The 21,767-nt window shown below is 45.3% G+C and overlaps 1 protein-coding gene and 1 pseudogene across 1 annotated transcript in view; both read left to right on the forward strand.

Annotated features, from left to right (window-relative positions):
- Maml3 (mastermind like transcriptional coactivator 3) overlaps positions 1-21,767 on the forward strand; it is a 415,315-nt gene that overhangs the window by 3,324 nt on the left and 390,224 nt on the right. The window lies entirely within an intron of this gene.
- On the forward strand, positions 17,799-17,975 carry LOC119826964 (annotated as a pseudogene).

Raw genomic sequence — 21,767 nt, forward strand, 5'->3', positions numbered from 1 at the left:
AATAATTTAGCTTATTGACGTAGAGAAATACCAAAGCCATGTGCAATACAGTATATTCTAGCTTCTTCCAAATATAAGCGTCTCACGGGTGCCAATATGAAGTACGTGTGATGTGGAATGAAAATAAACCGTTTTAATACTAAGAAAAGACTTGTGTGTAGATTTTGTGCGTAGAGAGAAAAATTAACATCGCAATTTTATGAGTTAAATTTTCCTGTAAAATGATTAGTTTCAGAATTCACATCCGCTTCTAAGATGGAAGAATACCTTAAGCTTAGCCTGTCTATGAGATTAAAAAATCTTCAAGATGGGTTACTACAAAAATGTTCCTCTTCGTTTTCTTGAATCGACGGCTGGATTATAGTGAAACTCCGGTGAGGCACAGAGCAATTAAATTTCGTTCTCGAGTTGGACTCACTATTTAGAAAGCTCTAGAGAAAAATGGTGATCAGCTACAGCCAAACAGTGATGCTGAAAAAATAAAATAAAAGTGAATAGGATTCTTTTCTGTTCTATTGCTATTGTTTACCTTCTTAGGACCAGTATTTCCGAAGTACTAAATATCGATTGACTCTTTCTGCCTGGCTTGGGTTAAGAGGACAATCTAATGAGGGCTTTGCTGCTTTTGATTTGTTTTCCTATCTTGCACATTTACAAGCATAGGCATGGAAGACAAACATACAAACTAGCAAGCCAAAAGCAACCAGAGGTGGTGAGCAGTAGTCTCCCCTGGTTCTAGACTATTTAAGATTGCTGTGGGTTCTCTGTAGCCTGGTGTGTAGAGCAGGCAGCACTCCTAGATCTGAGCCTATACTACTTCAAGTGACAGGTCCTCTCTAGACATAGGTAACCTCGGTCCGGACATCAGCCACAACCATTTTATTTTTACAGAGAGCACCCCCTCCCCAAGACTCCTTGCTTCCGCGGTGAGAACTATTGACTTCATACATTTAAGAATCTCAGTGTTCGAGACCAGCCTGGTCTACAAGAGCTAGTTCCAGGATAGGCTTCAAAGCTACAGAGAAACCCTGTCTCGAAAAACCAAAAAAAAAAAGAAAAAAAAAAAAAATCTCAGTGTTTCCCAGTGTCTTTCTTGGTAGCAAAATATGTTCATTGCAGCACTTGGAACAGGATCTGGGTCCGGTGTTAAGATACGTTTTGATTTGCAAGTCCAAAGATTGATCGACTTGACAAAGGTGCCATCCTTTAGAGCATCAGAAAGCACATCAATGTCATTTTGACAGTCTCAAAGTGGTGGTAGTCTTATTCCCCCTGGGCCTTTCCCTGTCACCATCCTAACAATTTATAGACAGTTTGCACAGTGCATAAATCTATGTGACCCATGCTCTGAAGAGTTTATCGCGTAAAATTCATTTGATAATATAGGTATTAATCACTGAGTATTGGATATAACTGTACCCCATCCAAAAATGTTCCCATCCATCCTTGGAATAGATCCAGGAAATGCCAATATACTAGGTCACTACTGAACCTTCTTATCCATGAATCCTTTTGCCTTTTAAATTTTATTTTATTTTTTATGGCAACCTTTCCGGCTTAATATCCGGCTGCTGTCATGGGTGAGGGGGGTGGCTTTTGCCAAACCTTCCCATTGCCTTATCTAGTCTGTCTTAAGTTTGTGAGAAAACCGTGAACTTTTATTTCTCCATCCTTAACAATATGGTGTTCTTTGTGCTAAACCTCAAGAAGCATTGTTTTCAAACAGCAATACATGCAATCCTGTTTTATTCTTTGGTCATGGTGCATTCTAGTTGTACAGAGTGTCAGCCTGCAAAGTAGAAGTCCAGTTAGTTCATCGTTAGTCATAATCTACAAAATGAGATCCTAGCAGATCCCTTCCCAGGTAAAGCTGACTCTCAAGTAGCTAGCATCTGGATACTCCCCATCCTGTCTTTTTAGACTTATGAGAACAAATGAGGTATTTTTTCAGATTTTTCTGCCTCATTAATATGAGAGAAATGAGCTTTTTCTGGCCACTGTTCAGTTTCTGTAGGAGAGATGAGGATGATGGGCGGTTAGGTTTCCTTACACTCAGTTACTTTCCCCCTAAGCCTGTGAGACTCAGAGTTCGCTGCTAGATTTCCCAACAGGGCTTTTCATTTGGTTGAGATAAGGACGCTTGTGAGCAAGCCTTCCCTTGAGCTCCTGCACCCCCTCCCCAGAATCTAGCATAATAAACAATTTTCCATTTTATGTTGTCGTTTGTGGGTGCCTTCAAAGCACTTCCACTTTGTGGACGCTCCTTGCGGAGTTTTCTGTGGGTGATGAGCATTCTGTTTGGTTTCCAGTCATTCTTTGCTGGATTCCATCCTGGAGTTGATGATAGCCAAAGCCTGTCTTTTGACACGCTCTGCACCATAGAGAAGTGTATGGTGTCCATCAGATGTCTAACTAGCAGAAACAGATTGCAAACCCGCCCTCAGGTTCTCACAGTATCTGCCTGAAGCCTCAAGCTGTGGTTCACGTGTACTCTGGTGTTGAGGAGCTCAGAGTGGGGGGTCTGGAGCCTATGGCTACCTGCTTTCATTTCCTGCTTCCTCTGCTGCTCTTCTCTCCCTTTCTCTTGCTCTTTACTACTTTTATCACAAACTGGGAGGAAGCAGCAAGCAGAGGAAAAACTAACTAAGGTGCTTCTGGCTGTCACAGCCAACAAGATGCTTGGATGAGACATCATTTTGGATCAGTGAGGACTTGACTTTGTACACAGTATTTATTCTTCCTTAGCACACATAATATGGCATAAATTGATTTTTAAACTTTACTTATTGCATAGCACTGATACACAGTCTATGCGGTACTTCACAGAGGTTAAATTATTAATTTTATTTTAATTTGCATGACAATGTATATTCTTCATAGGTTTTCATTGTTACTGTAACTTATTTCAAGAGTATAACAGATTGCTATTAAATCAATATAGTCTTGCGTGTCAACCACTTAGAGCTTCAGGCACTGTTTATTCCCTTCCCACAGTATTCTGAGAAAAATGATGTACTTTACTGTTATTTCAAACTCATTTGACATTGCTATTTGAAGGGGGGTAGATGGTTTACAGATGATTGCTAGTAAGTTTTTTGTTGTTACTGCCTTCTGTTGTTTTTCTGGGCATTTCTCTGTGTAGCCCTCCCTGACTATCCCTGAGTTCGCTTTGTAAACCAGGCTGGCCTTGGACTGAGATCCACCTGCCTCTGCCTCCCAGAGGATTAAAGGCGTGTCCCACCACGCCTGGCACTGGTGGAGTTTGAAGTCTTTCCAAATTAACTTTTCATTAAGAAAACAGCATGGATCTCAAATAGACACGTCCAAAGGTTCATTATTCAGGTTTGCAAGTTGGGAATACAACTTCTGGTAACTGGCTATTGCCAGAAGTAATTAATTATCTTTACCTAATTTGTTTTTGTTTAAATCTAAGAAAGTTTAAAGAAAAAAATGAAATAAGAGTGGATGAATTACTCATAAAAACAGAGTTGAGGGTGTACTGTTTAAGAAAAGAAATACTTAGAAATTACAGGGTTCTGTTTAGCAGGGGCAGTGAAGGGAAGCACATTTTATTTTTATTTTTGAAGGCTATCTGGCTGTATAAACTCTAGAGAGGTTCTTGAATCCCTTTCTCTATTTGAAAAAGAAACTGTTCAGTTCCCCTAGGGCCACATGCACACAAGCAGAAGAAAAAGGAAGCAACCGAAGTGGCCTTTTGCTTTTGTCTTAAAGGCTGGCATACTGTTCTTGGGGAACTTAATATAAACCACGAATGTCTTGCTGTACTTCCTCTGACTTAAGGAAAGTGATTGCTTAAGGATCATTTAGGCACCGCCTTTTAGTTCTACCGGTCTTCCCATTGGCTGGGAGGGACCTTATGTTGAAATGGAATCTTTTAAAATACTCTAATAACTGACCTTCATCCCCTTCAGCATTTCCTTAACAACTCGAGAACACTTCAATGAAATATTTAATTTTACACTAACAACTTCCAGGCTCCCCTTTCTAGCCCTTAACTGCCTGTCCAGGTGGTTAGCATCTGGCTGTGTAATGTCACTTGAATGTGAACCCTTCAGTCCCCAGCTATGTCAGCGTTTGCTTCTGCCTGGGAAGAAGGGATTAGGATAAGTGATGTTTGCTTCATCCATCCACTTCCCGGCACCTCTTTCCCATCAGACGGACTGGAGTGCTCTGGAGGCCTGCACTTGTGTGGGCAGCCTAAGCCTGGCCCTCCTTCACACCTGTGACTGGGACAGATGACCCAGCTTTGAAAGACGAAGTCTATGCCCGTTATCCTCACAGGGATCAGTCATTTTTCTGCCTTCGATTGACAGATGCCAGGTGTACTAACCCAGAGGCTGTGAATGAATCTGAAGGGGTTGGTACCCAGTAAGAGCTGTATGCAGGTGGAGGGAGGCCAGCTATGCAGAAGGGCTGAGAAAATTCCAGGGGCAGGGAGCAATAAACATGGAGGTGTAGATGGAGAAGTGATGGTCTTGATCATGTGTAGTTAACAACAGCGTGGCATGGGTAGTTGGAGTTACCAGGTAAGGTATGCTTTAAATTGTTTATCCTCATCCACACCGGACATTTTTGATTATTGTAATTTAGGGGTGTCATAGTTGTCTCCATGACAGAAACCCGGCGTTCTGACAGGTATCCTGCAATGAACACTATCGTGGCTGGTTTTTCCTTGTTGTTGTCATAGTTCCCTCCCTCCCTCCCTCCCTCCCTTCCTCCCTCCCTCCCTCCCTGCCTCCCTGCCTCCCTGCCTCCCTGCCTGCCTTCCTGCCTTCCTGCCTGCCTGCCTGCCTGCCTTCCTGCCTGCCTGCCTGCCTGCCTGCCTGCCTTCCTTCCTCCCTCCCTCCCTCCTTCCCTTCCTCCCTCCTTCCTTCCCTCCCTCCCTCCCTCCCTCCCTCCCTGCCTTCTTGCTTTCCTGCCTTCCTGCCTTCCTTCTTTTCTTTTTCTTTTCTACTAAAATGCCTCCATCAAATGGCCTGTAGGCAAGCCCATTGTTCTGATTGATGATTAATGATTAATATGGAAGGGACCAGTCTTTTGTGGCAGTGTCACCCCTGGGCAGTAATAAAAAGCCAGCCAAGGGAGCAAGTCAGTTAGCAGAGTTTCCCCATGGCCTGTGCTTTAGTTGCTGCCTTGAGCTTCTGCCCTGGCTTCCCTCTATGGTAGCCTAGACCTTGTAAGCTGTAATAACCTTTTCTTCCCCAAGTTACTTTTGGTCATGGTGCTTATCACAGCAATAGAAAGCAAATTAATACATGCTCACAATTAGGAATTCACCTGATCCAGAATGTCAGTACTTCTGGGCTTAGGAAAGCCTACTTTGACCAATATGCTCCACTGGAGGTAAGAAGGAGAGATTACTCGGGGATGGATTTATGCCCTGTGATTTTTACTCATAGTCTCTCTGAGGTGGGATGCCCTTCTGTATGCTGTGAACATGTTTTATTACCATTGGTTAATAAAGAAGCTGCTTTGACCTATGGCAGGGCAGAATATAGCTAGGCAGGAAATCCAAACAGAGGGAGAAAGAAGGTGGAGTTGGGGAGATGCAAGCAGCCATTGAAGAAGCAAGATGTGAAGGGACAGGCCACGAGCCTCGTGGTAAAATATAGACTAATAGAAATGGGTTAATTTAAGTTGTAAGAGCTAGTTAATAATAAGCCTGAGCTAATAGGTCAAATGATTTGTAACTAATATTAGGCCTCAGAATGGTTATTCAGGAACTGGCAGGTGGGAGAGAAACCTCCAGTTACGTTTCTCTGTAACATGTTTGTTGCTGAGCTTGAGAGACATGGCAGGGCCCTGATGAGTTGGAAAGCAGGCGCTGCTTGGGTTTCAGCTCTGTCCAGCTCACTGGGGATTTTGTGGCTTTTCACTTCAGGATTGTTGGCGCTTGTCTCCCTGCCTGTCTCAAAAGTAGTGAGTTGTTTTTCTCACATCTCATGGCACAGTGGTCAGGATCAAATGCATCAGACGGGCAAGAGTCTCCCGCACCCCTTAGCTGCGTTTTCATGATGGACTTTGATTTCTCCCTGTTGCCTCCTGCCCATGTGCTCCCTGGAAATAGAGCACTATGAGGCTAGCCCAGTGCCTGCGCAAGCTGAGGTCTAATGAGTGGGAAGTGAACCACTGCTGCGTGTTGAACACACTTGTAGCCACTGGAAATTGCATGGTGATGGGATATACCCTTGTCCTCAGGGAGGACAGCAGGACACAGTTGCATGTTTCAAGCAGCTTCAAGAAGTAGACTTTGTGATTCTCTCAGGTACCATATTTCTGGGAGCAGTAAACTAACAGCGAGGAAAACTCCCAGGAGAGTAAATACTTTGTATCTTCTAAGTACTGATGTTTATAACAAAGCTCCCCCTTCCCACCTCCTTCTTTCGAGGCAGAGTCTCCAATAGCTTTTGCTGGTCTTAAACGCACTGTGTACCTGAGGAAGTTTTTGAATTCCACCTCCAAAGTGTGGGGGATTCCAGGTGTGTGCTGCCACACCCTATTATAGTTCACATTTTTCCAAATAGTTCTTTCTGGGACATGATGCGTTGGCTTGTTACAGAAAAGAGGAGAGGGTGATTGTTGGAGCTGCTGGGTTTCACTTTCACTTTGTTTTTTTTTTCTCTGACTAGGTGGTGCCTGTGGCGTCCTGCTCATTACCTCCTGGGCATCACTTGAGATCAGGGGTTCAGCTAGAAGGAGGGCACTTAGGTAGAAGCAAGCAGGGTGGTGCAAGGGCTGGAAACCATGGTCGGTGGAGATCAGTGCTTGAAGCTGAGTGTGTGGCGTGATGGCGGGTGTGTGTGTGTGTGTGTGTGTGTGTGTGTGTGTGAGACAGGATGGCTGACTGAAAATACATAAAGGGCTGCCATGCAAAGAAAGGATTAGGAGTGCTCCTTGAGACCTCGGGATAAATTTAGGGTCAGTGGTCGGCGGTTATTAGAATGCCAGGTTTCGGCATAATGTATATTTTAAAAACCAATTTTACGAAAATTCCGAGATGGAAGGGGCTGCCTCCGTGAGCGGCAGTGTCCGGCAAGAGTTTTCGCATTGGCTGGAGCATGGGAGGACCAGGGCAGGGGGTCTGTCTCTTTACTCATGTTTATGTCCTTGCGATTCTGAAAGGACCTACCTGTGATAGGAGGAGCTCAGCATGCTGCTTAAATAAATTACTAAATGAAAGCGAGCAGCAAGAATGGCCTGATTCTGTTCAGTCTCCATGATTTTGTATATTTGTCTTGTCTTCCTATCACCAGTTGTATGTACCTACATATTAGATATTTTGTGTAATTGGAATCATATTGCATTATTATCCTAAAATAAATTTTTCCCCCCATTTAAATAGATATAGGCACTCTGCAGTTCTCCATATATATTCAAGATGGCTCAGTGGGTAAGAAGCTTGCTGCCAAGGCTGACAACCTGAGTTCAGTCCCTGGGACCCACAAGATGAAAGGCGAGAACTGAATCCTTCAAGTTGTTCTGTGACCTCTACATGCACCATGAATGCATGCCCATACAATAAGTAAATCTTACGTACGAATTCTAATAAATATTAATAATAAAAACCTGGAGTCAGATATTAGGAAGTGAAAGCTGAAAGATCAGAGAGCCATTATAGCCAGCCACTAGAGAGACCTTTTACCTCTACTGAATCCTCAGACCAAAAGGGCAATCCTGTCCTCAGACTGCACTGAGCTCCTGTCTCCTCCCACCTTATATTTCTCTCTCCACCTGGCTCTATCACTCCTGTCTCCACCTCCCTAGTGCTGGGAATAAAAACGCAGGATCGTAGCAGGATCGTAAGTGCTGGGGTCACCTTTGTGTGAGCTCTGTTTCTTTTATAGATTGGATCAATTTTGTGTAGCCCAGGGTAGCCTTGGACTAACAGAGATCCGTCTGCCTCTGTCTCTGGAATTCTGGAATTAAAGGTATGTGTCACCACTGCCTGGCCTCTAGTGGCTTAACTCTGCACTCTGGTCTTAAGGCAAGCTTAATTTGTTAAAACACAAACAAAATATCGCTACATAAATTTAATTAAACAACAACAACAAACTTACAAAAAAAACAAAGTCTCCTGTGTCCTAGGCTGGCCTGGAATGTGGTAAATAGCCCAGGATGAGTTTGAATTTTGTATCCTCCTGTCTCCACCTCCAAAGTGCTGAGATTGGGGGCATGGGTATGCCACACATCTGGTTGATAGTGCTGGGAATCACATTCAGGCTTTCCTGCATTCTAGGCAAGCACTTCACCAACCGAGCTGCATCTTCAGCCCCTGTGTTATGCCTTGGCCATTTGCCCCATGAGGTTCTTCTAGAGCCTCATCTCTTTCCTTTTGACCATTATGAATGTTACACAGTAAGATGGAAGAGCTCCTATTGGTAGACACTTTGATCGACTTCTTCATTTTTGTTTGCTTGCTTGCTTGTTTTTGAGGCAAAATCTCAAGTCTCCTCCTCAGATTTTGGCAATTAAATGCTGCAGTCCTCCTATCCACACATCCCTTGTTCACATTTGAGAATTTCCGTAGCAAAGATTGCGTTTCTGTATATAATAAGTAAAAGCAGAGAATAAGCAGTTGACAGAAAGTCTCTCAATACAGCATGGTTTAATATGACTCATTACAGCACATCACAGGACAAACGATGAGTCTGCCTCTTTAAACAACATAGTTTTTCAGGGATGGTGAGGCCACTCAATGGGTACAAGCGCTTCCTGACAAACCTGACTTCTTGAATCTGATTCCTAGGACCCCATGTGATGGAAGAAGAGAACTGGATATGTAAATAGGATATACGGAGGGGCCAGAGAGAAGGCTCAGTGGTTAGGAGCACTGGATGCTCTGCCAGAGGATCTGAATTCAGTTCCCAGATCCAGGGGTTCCAGTGCCCTCACACAGACAAACACACAGGAAAAACACCAATGAACATAAAATACAAATGAATTAAAAAATATGTTTTTCCCCCAAAATGGTAGTCATCTCTAGTGTCGTCTCTGCTCCCAGCTTCAGCAGTTCGTTCGTTCTTTCTCTTTCTTTCTTTCTTTCTTTCTTTCTTCCTTCCTTCCTTCCTTCCTTCCTTCCTTCCTTCCTTCTTTCCTTCCTTCCATTATATTTTTGAGACAGGGTTTCTCTGTGTAACAGCTCTAGCTGTCCTGGAACTAGCTCTTGTAGACCAGGCTGGCCTCGAACTCACAGAAATCTGCCTGCCTCTGCCTCCTGAGTGCTGGGACTAAAGGCTTGCGCCACCACTGCCCGGCTGGCAGTTTTATTTCTGGTTGTGCTAAGGATTGAACTCAGGGCCTTCAGCATGAGAATTAAGTGCTCTACCACTGAGCTGCACTCTTACTCCTTTTGAGGATACTAGTGAGTTCAAAGGTTGTGTCTTACAGAAACGATCCTTTCTTTTCTGTTGTCCTAAGTAGAGACTTTGGCTGAGTCGAAGGCCTTCTTTATGTTTTTTGGTGTTGTGCTTCTCAGGCCGGGTTGTTGTTGTTGTTGTTGTTGGTGGTGGTGGTGGTGGTGGTGGTGTGTGTGTGGCGGGGGGGGGGGGATGAATTGGCCCAGTAGTACCTGGGGTGTTTATGGGTGTGCATTCAAGTGATAGGAATCTTCGTTCTGTGAGATGCCACTTCCTGCAGGTTAAATTGCCCTGACTAATCTAGTCGTCTGTGTAATGTGGTAATAACAGCGTGTTGACCAGCCGACTCTGGAAAGTGCTGGAGAGTAGACTTGCTCCCATAGTCCTCTCACAGTTAGACAGAAGTCCCAACACTTCTATTACCCTCTGATGTGACCCCCTCCTAATTGTGGCTACTTGGATTTGCCTTTGGCAGAGCAGCCTTCTGACAGGAAGGAATTACATTCTGTGTTTTCACCGTGGCCGGAGTGTCCTTTGCTCTGCACTATTGTGCCTTTACTAGGATGCAGGACTCTCTCGGCAAGCTTCCCTGAGCAAGCCCATTTTCTACAGAGCTATGTCCTCCACAGGGGTAGGCCTTGTCTGCCTGACTGCCTGTATGAAGGCAGATCAGTTTGAACAGGAGCCAGACTTGGTACGTGGCCTTGCTAGGCTCCCACTTCCCATGTCTCTTGACCTCACATACCTCTGACCTTGTGTGACTCTTTCTTGTCCACCCGTTTGTTTTGTCTTTGTCATGGGTGACAGTGGGACCTTAAACCCTAATGAGGTGTGGCAGTGATGTGACCAGAGAAATAAACCAGAACTGGTAAGGTAACTGAGGACCTGTGCTTTATCTTTCTCTTCCACGTAATTCCAGGAAACCAAGCCTTGTACTCCGGTTTATAACTATGACGCCCCATAGCTACTTCTGTGTGTGCACATTTATATGTGCCTGGGTCTGTGCAAGCACATTTGTGTACATGCATGGTTTATATGTGCCTGGGTCTGTGCATGCACATATATGTACATGTGTGGCTTATATGTGCCTGGGTGTGTGCACGCACATACGTGTACATTCGTGGTTTATATGTGCCTGGGTCTGTGCATGCACATATATGTACATGTGTGGCTTATATGTGCCTGGGTATGTGCGTTGACATTTGTGTACGTGCCGTGGTTTTTATGTGCCTGGGTCTGTGCATGCACATATGTGTACATGCGTGTGCAGGACAGAAGACAGCCTCAAGTGCCATTCCTTGGGTGTAATCTACATTTTGTTGTTGTTTTGTTTTTTGATACAGAGTGTCTTGCTGGCCTGGCACCCCCCAAGTAGTCTAGGCTGGCTGACTGTCACACCCCAGGAATTCACCCACTTAGCACTAGAGTCACAGTGCACCATCCTGTGGTGACTTTTTTTTTTAAATGGGGGTTCTGGGAGATTGAATTTATGATCCCGTGTTTGCCAGACTAACACACTACCAGCTAAGCTAGCTCCCCAAGTCCCTTTAGCCTCCTCTTGTCCCCCACCCCCGAAGCATCTGGCCAGCTAATGCAGCCGTATATTCAGTACAGATCCAGGGAAAGGCTAACAATAGCTCTATTCCTTCCATTTCAGTAGCTTAAATGGTGAGCGCTGCTGTACACACAGAATAAGAAAGTTCTCCCTTGCCATGAGCCCTGCACATCCATCGTCATCAACGAAGAGTCTTGGAGTTGCTGCTGGACCGTAGCTGTTCCATCTCCTCTGCCTCTTTCTTAACTACCCAGTTAACTACTTGTTCCCCTGGGCATGTGTCTTTTTTCTCTTGTTTGCTTTTGGTGTTTTTCTGGGTCTGAGTCTTTCTTGCATTAGAGTTTTTTTTTTTTTTTTTTCCCTTAAGGATGGCTTTCACTACCTACAAAGTACACAGATGTCTTGCATTGGGCGCACAATAGAACCTTCACTTCTGTATCGATGGTAGCAGTCATGGTGACCCAAGTGTTTCCAATACTAGTTATTTCATAGCCGCCTGATTATAATAAAACACGTTTTTCAAAGGCAAAGGAGAGTGCTCCTTTGTTATGATAAACACCTAACTTCTAACCCTCTCTGAAAACACGGTCTTCCTAAAGAGTCCAGCTGCAAAAATGACCGTATTATAGAATTCCTAAAAAAACAGTAACTTAGAGAAAGTAGGTGCTTCAGAAATGTCCAGTTTGTTATGGTTTTTAAAGAGAACTGTGTTTGGGGTTCAAGGCTCATCTTGAGAGAGTAGCTGTAGAAAAGTTCAGCAGGACCAAGTGGGGATTATTGTTAACTCTCTTGCCACTGTGTCTGATTTATGTCCGCCTAACCCGTAGTTGGCTTTAGTGATACTGACTAAAATAAATGAGATAAATTCATTTTGGTCGTTTATTCTTGAGTGTAGGTTTCAGAAGGTGTAAGTAGTATAGGGTGGGAAGTTCCCCAGAAGGACCTACCCTTCCCCCCCCAACTCTCAAGCTGTCCTCCCTCCTATCCTTGGGACAACAGAGTATGGCCCTGAGAGTGGAGGCCTTGGCTGAACCTCCAGGTGCTGGTTTTCTTCCATCAGCGAGGGTTATTTCCTCACCTCGGGGTGATGTGTGCAGATCTTTCCTTTCTCAGTCATGGCTAACAGTAACCCTTTACCCCACTCAGATTCCTGGATGTTGGGTAAACAGCTGCTTTTACACAAGAGGCAACTTTCTCAGCTGAGAAGTTGTTGTGGCTTAAATGGTTGAAAATGTGTTTTGTAGTTTCACTAGGAATTTCTCAATGGTTTGCAGCTGCTATTGAATTTTTAAAAACCGTGTTCCTCTTCCTTAATGAGGCCTGGAGGAAATTATTTCGGATTTGGGTTTTGCGCTGCCTTCTCAGAACTTGCTGAAGGGATATTTGAGAAAGTTGTTGGTCGTGACGGCAGATTAGCGGAAGTATTTTCACAGGCAAAAATAAATTTGGGGCCAATATTATTTATCAGACTGGACCGTATCTGTCGTCCCCAGAGGAGCAGATGGCGACAAAGCAGGTTCTTTAGGCAGCAGACATATCTGGCTCCCAGGCTGTTGAAATCCAAGAGGTGTGTTGCCTTTTCACCGTTTGATCCCATCCTTAGAGTTAAAGGCCTGATGGGGCTCACTCAGGGGCTTTTAGTAACTTTTAAATTTGTGGCTAAGATTGGAATGGGAACATTCCAGAATGTGTAACAATCGCTTAATGACAGACAGTACGTGCTTTTCAGAAGCCTGCCTTTGTCCCCTCCTCTGGGACTCAGGTCATTTGTGATACCAGCTTTGATAGGCTGCACAGTCGCCTTTCTGCTGGAGTGTCAAAGGCTTGCAAATCTGAGAAGGTTCCTTGCCTCTACTCCTGCAGGAGCTTCTGGGACTGGCTCATGGGTGTGGGAGCCGCCATATAAGGACGAAGAACGGGGATTGGCTGCCCGTGGCGGTTCACAGCTACTTCATTACTCTATTAGCAGAGATAGTGGATACTTGGGGTAATTATTTATGACCATCTTTCCTTCCACGGGGGCCACGCATGCTTCGCTTGTTTTCATCAAGTTTGTGTAATCTATGTGTTTACGATACACCGAAGAGCAATAAATTTGAGGAAAGAGATAATTACCTCTGACAGACTTACAGAAATGAGGGTTTTAGAGGAAGCAGCTAGAGGACGCTTGGGGAGAGCCAGCCACACCAGAGTCTCCCTTGGCAAGAGTCACCGCCTGATAGGCAGCCCAGGTGACAAAGCGAAGCAATAGTGTCTGTGATTTTCTTTTTTCAAGTCAGACACTTTCCAGATAGTTTGGCAATAGCGCCCTTTTAATTTTCGAAATGGGACTCTTCGGCGGAGGAATTCAAAGCACTCGGTACGCGAGGAGAACTAGCAGGGCAGCTGCTGGGGTGAAAATCCCGAGGCTGCGCACTGCGCTCTTTGACTTCTCAAAGTTACTCGTTATATTTTTGAGGAAGCAATCTAACAACCACCTGACTTTAAAGAATGGTTTTCCTTTCGCTTTGGCGGCTCATCTAGTGGGGGAAGTGACCCTCTAGAAAATGATTCAGAGAGCGTTCACTTGACTTCCTCCTGGCCCTCCTAGCCTGGGCTTCCTTACAAGGGTAAAATAGTATCAGCGCCTGTACAAGAGGTTCAGGATGGGGTGGTTTACCCTACTGTTGTCTACTTAACTCCCTAATTCCTGGATTAATAAGAAAACTTGGAAGCAAGTAAGAGACTGGGGTCTGGGCTTATAGCTCAGCTGGCAGAGTGCCTGCTTAGCATGTAGGAAGCTCTGGTTTGATCCTGAGCGCCGTGTAAAACTGCTCGTAGTGGGGCACTATGCCTGTTATTGACATCTGGGAGGTAGAGGCAGGAAAGCCAGAAGTTCTGGATTATCATTGGCTATTGGCTATTTGCTGGGATACATGAGACCCTGTCTCCCAAACAAAATAAGACAAAACATCAAATGGGGGGTGGGTAGGTTGGAGAGATGGCTAAGAGCTTAAGAACACTGGCTGCTTTTTCAGAGTTCGAATCCCAGTACCCACATGGTAGCTCACAATCATCTGTAACTCTGTTTTTAGTGAATCTGATGCTGTGTTCTGGTTTCCAGGGACGCTGCATGCACTTGGTGTCTGTACATACATCCAGGCAAAGCACTCAATATAAAAGAAAGACGGAAAAAGTCTGAGAGAGGTGGGGAAGGGAGGGGAGATCCCTCAAGGCCAAAAGTAAATAGGTTTGGAATTCCACTGTCTCTAATTTTTCCATGGTTCCATCCTTGAAGAGCCAAATCAGCCCTTAATCCACAGTGGTGTTCGTCATGACACATGGGGCAGAGATGGAGGGGGCCTAGCTAGAATATTCTCAGAGAGTATGCCTTATTACTCAGAAGACGGAGAGGAGGGGCTTTTTCGGCAAATCACTGAGGAAGAAAATGCTTGCAGTGTTTATAGTCGAGTCGATCTGTCTTTACCCATGGCAGCTCAGCAGCAGGCTCTCCACACAGTGACTGGAGAATTCTTTGAAGTGGGTACTCCCAGAGAAGAAAGGGAAGAGCCAAAAGGTTTGGATTTCCCTATAAATTAAATCCAGTGTCAACAGAGATCAGAGTGAGAAACTTTAAATGTCCAGTTTTTCCTTCTGTCCCCACAGAAAGCCGCCTCCACTCACCTCCCCCATGCCCCGGGAATGAATGCGAAGTGGTTTGGCGCTCATTGCTCTCTGATATAAGAAAAGGCGATTCATTAGGGCTGAGTCAGGAGGGGCGGGAGATAGCATTTTCCTCCCCGTGCCCTCATCTGGGTTACACCGAAGTGAATTCCAAGAAAAGTCATAAAATAGTGAAAATAATTACAGGACAGCTACCGGCTCAGCAGCTCTGCAGCACACAGGACCCTGAAGATGGGCCTCTGTGTTGTGGCAAGACAGTATTGCTGACCATATGGTGTCATGGCAGGCCAGTTGTGGAAATCAGTGGCTGGCTTTTGTTTGGGGAACTCTCTCAGCCGCGGGTCTGTGGTAGCTCTCAGTGACTTCCTGTTTCCCTGGCAGGCATGCTTTTGGCCCTGGGCCAAGCATGCCGTACTGCAGCCGTCTGGGGCCAGGCTCAGGAGCTCTTGTTTGGTGATCATTCACTGCTCCTGACTTCAGTCACTCATCAAACCATTTGTTCCACAAGTAGACACCGGGACGTAGCTCAGTGGCCACGTCACAGAGAGAACATTTATTATATTTTTTGCACGCATACTGATTAATTAATAATAAACGTATGGTTTCCTAGATACTCCTAGAGAAAGTGAAAGTGGTTTGTGTTTTTAACAATTTTCAGGGCCCTTTTCACATTGCCTCTTCATTCCTAAAGTTCCACTAAGACTGGTAAGGATGCTAAAGGCAGGGCTCCTGCTGCAGAAAAAGGAGAGGGAGCCCCGTCTATCTAATTTTTACACAACCAGGCTAAAACAGGCCCTGTGCTTAGCCTGGGTCTATTTTTTGAATGTGTGAAGCCAGCATGTGTGTGTGTGTGTGCGTGCATAAAAAGGCTAATTAACTCCACTCTCTTCTGGAGAGGTCTCCTCTGCCAACCCGCTGACTTGTTCACAAGGCCAGAGTTTCCGGCATCCTGAGTCCTGGATGGCTTCAGTCTCTCTCAGTTAGGGCCACCCATTCTGGCTCCTTTTCTTTGCCCCGGACGTATGGAAATGGTCGCCAAAAGGGCACGTGGGCCTGGGAGAGGGTCTCTCAAATACAGCAGAAGGCGACATCCAGCAGGGCTCACACTCCATGAGGAGAGGCTGTAGCCCGTGCTGTTGTGCTCCGTGAGAGGGAATATTTTTATTCCAGGAACTGAGAGGAGGAAATGGAAGGCACACAACTCTGGTTGAGGAGCACCAGATGCCACCATAGTCTTGCTCTCTATGGAACTGTTGTCCTTTTCGCGTGTGTGTGCGCTCATGTCCGTGTGTGTGTGTGTGTGTGTGTGGGTGGGTGGGTGGGTGGGTATGTGTGTGTAGACCAGAGGCGGGTGTTGGATGTCTTCTTCTATTGCTCTCTCCTTTCTGTCTTGAGGCAGGATTGCTGATACCATAGTCTAGCCAATCAGCTTGCTTCTGGGATCAGCTGTCTCCACCTCCAGAGTGCTAGGATTACAAGTGGGTTGCCACCCTCACTGGGCGTTTACATGGACACTGGAGATTTGAACCTGGGTCCTCATACTTGGGGCAAGGGCTTTACCCACTAAGCCATCTCCTTAGCTCCTGTGAAACTGTTTGGTGTTAAACACCCACAAAGGTTGATTGGGTTATGATGTTGTTGGGTTAAATGAATTTCTTTTTCTCCTGAACAAATGTCATTACAAGGCCAGTGCTGCTGTTTCCTAATTATAAATACATATACATATGTATATATGCTATCCTACTAATGACTAATCCAAGATTTTTATTTGCACTCCGGCTGTGCTAGGGGAATTGGTATATTTTTTTCCTCTCATCCTTTTCACTTTTGATTATTGGCCTTGAAAAAAAATTGTTTTAAGTTTAAAGAATTGTTGTGCTTGTAAATCTGCTGTACATGGGTGGGTGCTTGCTGTGTCAAGTCAGGATTCAGAAACTGTCATGCCTTGTCCTGGAAGTGATTCGGAATATCCTGGGACAAGACTGGGGGTCCTCTATTCTGCTGACTTGTTAATTGGTTTGGACCAACAACTTGTGTGGGAACCCCACCTTGGTGGTATGTCCATGTAAGTTCCTTCCGTTGGGACTCCTAAGTTAGGAGAATGAGCTGCATAATTTCTTTCTGTACCCTGCCCTCCTGGCTCTATGGCAACTCTTCTGACTTCTACAGGGAGAGGTATAAAGATGACAGAAAGGATGAGCGGGGGGTAAATAAGACAGCCAGAAGGGACAGATGGGAGAAGGTAGAAAGGGAAGGAAGGGTAAGAAACTACAAAATCTCTGGGGACTTAATTAAGGGTAACATTTTCTATAGATGAACTATTCTTCTTTCCTTGGAATTTCTTAGGATCTTTCTAGTGTGTGTGTGTGTGTGTGTGTGTGTGTGTGTATACATGCCATGGGGTGAATAGAGAGGTCAGAGGACAACTTTCAATAGTTGGTTCCTTTGCAGCCACCGTGTGTATTTTGGGAACCAAACTCACGTTGTCACGCTTAGTGGCAAATGCATTTCCCTACCGTCTTGCCCACCCGTAAGTTTGTAAATATCCTTGCAGTCATTTTATATTTTCAGAATGCTAGCAGATATTCTAGCTATGCAGCACATTTGGGAGACAAATATAGCAAGACCCTGCTCACTCTCCAAGTGACCAAATAAGCAAGTGGCCAAACAACACGGGAACTCCATGCTCTGCCTATGTGGTTTAGCTGCTCCAGTCTGGGAGGAAGAAATCCCAATCTGGAAATATAACCATGTGGTTTTTTTGTAAACTATTAAGAAATATATTCTTTGGGGATTCTGAGGACAGTTCAATTATATGTATAAAAAAACCCCTTGTGTCTTAATGAAATTTGTATTATAATTATGTAATAACTAAAGGACTCTTCTAATTTAATTTTAGGGGTCCTTCTTTGCATTGTAGCTGGCAAACATCACAATCCCATTCACTTTGTGGTCCTCTAATTGTTGTCCAAAACATTCACAAAATGCCCCGTGATCCAATTATAAGAATCTTCTGGGGACTGGGTAATTATATAGTATGTCGCGATCATACATTAAGCCAATATGATAGTTTAGTGGTCCATGTTCATTATCCTGTGATTGACAGCACAAGTTCCTTTGGGCAGAGCTATCATTTTAATAAGAAAATGAATTTAAGGGTTGGGAAAAGTTTATCTTACTAATTTTTAAATTATACATATTTCATCGCTTCTCGGCCTTTTGGCTACGATCAAGTGTAGTTTCTGTTCTTATCAGTTAAATTATACAAATTTTATTATTTTCGAGATAGGGTCTTTTTCTGTAGCTCAGCCTGGCCTTCAGTTCCAGATCCCCCTACTCCAGCCCCCTGAGTGATGAATTATAGGCATAAGCTACCATGCCCGACCCGGCAGTATGTTTTTGACAGTCAGTACTCACACTTTGAACGGAGCTCACTGATACAATGTTAAGCAACTGGTGGACAGCTTCAATCTGAATAAATTCAACAAGAAGTTAAAGACACAGACCTCAGATCTCCAAAGTTTACAGTGGAAGACAGGGGGATGTGCAGTTATGTCTGTAAAGCCCACATACTTCCAAAACTGAACGGATGCCAAGAACAACACAGGAAAATATGCTGAACGTGTGCGTACCCAGTCATCTTGGGCTAAGGAGCGGAGAACCGATGTTTCCGGGGATGTTTGTACAATGCTGGAAGGCTCCAGCTGCCTGCTCCCAAGGCCCCGAGGAGGTTTTTCTTGCAGACTCTGCTTTCTCTCAGTGCCCTTTAAAGTGGTCACCAGCTCTCAATAGCAATTGCCTCCAAGTACTGTTCAAACAACCCTGACATGGGCCCCTTGGTATCCCATTACCTGCTCTCACATTTAACCTTTTTCTAATAGCCTCCCAAACTCCAGAGTTCTCAGGCGAGGCCAGAGGAAGTTACGAGAGGTGTTTTTCTCCCTCTTGCCTGCGCAGCTGCAAGAGCTATAGTTGCCTGGACGTTGCTTTCTTGCTTCCTTTCTTAGTCTTTGGGGTGGCCGGGCTTGTGTGAAAGTGAAGTATGGGATCTGGTGTCTTTGCATTCCGAAGGGTGCTCTTCATCAACTCTGCCCACGTCTCTCTCTTGCTCAGCTCTATTTTAACAGGAGAGCCAGTAAAGAAGTGTCTCTACCTTTTTCTGGTCTTCCTTTTTTTTTTTTTTGTTTTATGTGTTGCTGGCATGCATGTCTGTGTACCAAGTGCATGCATGGTACCCGTGGAAGTTGGAAGAAGGCATAGGATCCCTTTGGATTTGAGTTTTGGATGGCTGTGAGCCACCATGTGGGTGCTGGGAATCGAACCTGCTCCTCTGCAAGAACAAGTGCTGATAGCCACAGAGCCCCCTCTCCAGCCCCTTATTTGCCGTTCTTAAGCTTCATACTTCTGAGGCATGCATGTCTATACAGGGCAGTTAGAAGCTATAGAGCAGGGCCAGGCAGTGGTGGCACACACCTTTAATCTCAGCCCTCGGGAGGCAGAGGCAGGCGGATCTCTTGAGTTCGAGGCCAGCCTAGTCTACAGAGTGAGTTCCAGGATAACCCGGGCTACAGAGAGAAACCCTGTCTTGAAAAGTGCATCTAGTCCGCATGAAGGCCATCATGGCTGAATCTTCTCTGCCTGTCAACATCAAGTTATCACTGCTGCTTCTGAACTTGATGGTGAAGATGGCTCAGGGGGATGAGAGGTGACCACAGAGGCGAGAGCTACAAGGGAGAAAGAGAAGGGGGATGGTGAAATAAATCAAAGCAAAGAATGCTTGCAGACATTGGGATATTGACTATTCATTAGCAAGAATTGATTTTTTTGCAATGGGGAGAAGAAGTGGGTCCCCCCCACACACTTTTCTTAAAGACTGTGTGGAAGCCCCACTCGGCATTCCTTTCTGAAGGCATCCTTGTGGTTCTACACCAGTCCCAGGCGCCTTGCCCTTCCGCAGGTGCTTCGGGAAGAAGCAGCTTGTGCAGCTGCGGAGGTGGGACCCCGCTCTAAGCAGAACAGCTGCCCCTGTTTTCTGTTTCCCTCACCCATCCTTCTCCCAAGGACCGTCACCTTGTGCCCTGTAGTGTCACACACAAGGACACCGCAGCCTGTGTGGTCTCTGAGGAGGTCTGCTGGGCTTGCCTCCTTTTCCTCCTGGCCTCTTCTCCGGGCTCCCCACTGCGAATTCCCCGGCCACTGTCTCCTTTTGACAGCTGTGTTAATCTGTGTCACGTCGACAGAATGTCCGATGATCACATATAAACAGCGTTCCCGCTGTCAAAACTGCTGTGGCCCTCACTGCCACCCGGGGAAGGCAGTTTAGCGTAAGGAAAAGTGTGTTATATGGGGAGCCGGGGACTCAGGTTTACTTCAGGACTGTCATTCAAACTGTGTGACTTTGATGGAGTCACTTAATTTCTGAGGACCACAGCACTCATGGCTTGATCTGATTGATCTGTCGGGCTACTTTACAGCAAGTGAGAAACAGGTTCGTGGCTAGGGATGACAATTAGTTGGCAGGGTGCTTACTGACGGGCGTGAATCTCTGAGCAAATGGCTGTGAACCCATCAATCTAGAGCTAGAGAGGGCAGGGTCAGGAGCTCAAAGCCACTGTGGCCACATAGGGAGTTCTAGGCCAGCTTGAATTGCATGAGACCCTGTGTATAGGAAAAAGCAAACATAAACCCAGTGTATGACAGGCAAGTTTTTGGTAATGTGTATCCAGGCTGTGCTACCTTAAATCCTCAGAGTGTCTGTGGTCTTCTCCACCCCCACCACAGGGAAACAAAACCTCCTACTCAAGTGACTGAGGGTTATATCCAGTAGACCATACTTATAAATTCTCTCTCGCTCCTTCTCTCCCTCTCTCTCTGAGACAGGGCTCACATAATTGAGGCTAGTCTATGAATTATTATGTAGTCTATGCTAACCATGAACTCCTGATCCTCTTCCCCAACCTGCAGAATACCATAATTATTGATGAACACAAAGCCCCTGGCAATACTCTTTTGTTTTGTTTTTGGAACAGACAGTGATACTGGGCTTCATCTCATGGACATTGGTTGTACTCTCAAGTCTTCCAGGGCTAGTATCTTCTAGCCCCTTCCCTAGGCCTGCACGCTTTTCTTCCAGGGTTTTAGGGTTTCTGTCCCCATCTGTTTCTAAGAGTGAAGCCAAAGCATGCTTGTAAATGCCAGTTCTCAGTGATTTGTAGGTAAACCCCTCCTTTCCATAAAGGCAAGAAATAGCTCAAGAGTTTTATGCTTTTAAAAAACGTTAGTGTTCAAAGTGCATCATATAGACCCCTGTAGTAGACATGACAGTGACCTTTGGATTTTTCTCTCTCTGTACCTCATTGGTAGCCATTTACAAACAATACTGATCACACCTGTTCCTTTCTTTCTTTAAAAAAATATGTTTTGTTTTGTTGAGAAGAGCGTATTCCAGGCTAGCCTCAAACTTGCTAGATAGCCCAGGATAACCTTGAAATTACTATCCTCCTGCTTCAACCTACTAATGCATGTTTAGAAGGATAAAATTGTGAGTATGGCCCATGAGAAAGCATGGAGGACTCATCACACACGTGTGTGTGCCAGTGCCAGGATTAAAGGCGTGTGCCACCACCGCCAAGCTGAAGTTTAGTTTCTTAACAGGTGGGCCAGCATATGTTCTAAGATAATTAACAATTTGGGGCTGGGGCAATAGCTTAGTGGGTAAAATGCTCGTCACACGGGCCTGAAGACCCGAGTTCAGATCCCCCGAATCTGGGGGAAGCAGCATTTGGTAGTATGTGCCTGTGATCCCAGAGTTCTACACTGAGACAGGAGGCAGACAGAGAAGAATCCCCGCGAGCTTCCAGGCCAGCTAGTCTGGCATATTCAGTGGCAAATAATCAGAGAGGGCAAGACCCAGCACCCAGGGTTGCCCTCAGACTTCCACACACGTGCTGTGGCATGTCAGCATCTGTTCTCACATGAGCATGGACGTGCACACACAAACACAGGTGTTACAAAGTGTCCTACATTAGCATGTGTGTATTATCCCAACGATCGAACAGTTTTCTAAAGTGGTGTGTCTGTCCAGCCTGTTCTGAGGACACGCACCCTTTCCCGTCTTTAGTGGTCTCCCTTGTCAGGAATATCCCTTTTATCCAGGATCTCTTTTAAGGGTA

The sequence above is a fragment of the Arvicola amphibius genome, chromosome 11 (assembly GCF_903992535.2).
Source record: "Arvicola amphibius chromosome 11, mArvAmp1.2, whole genome shotgun sequence".
Taxonomy (NCBI): Eukaryota; Metazoa; Chordata; class Mammalia; order Rodentia; family Cricetidae; genus Arvicola; species Arvicola amphibius.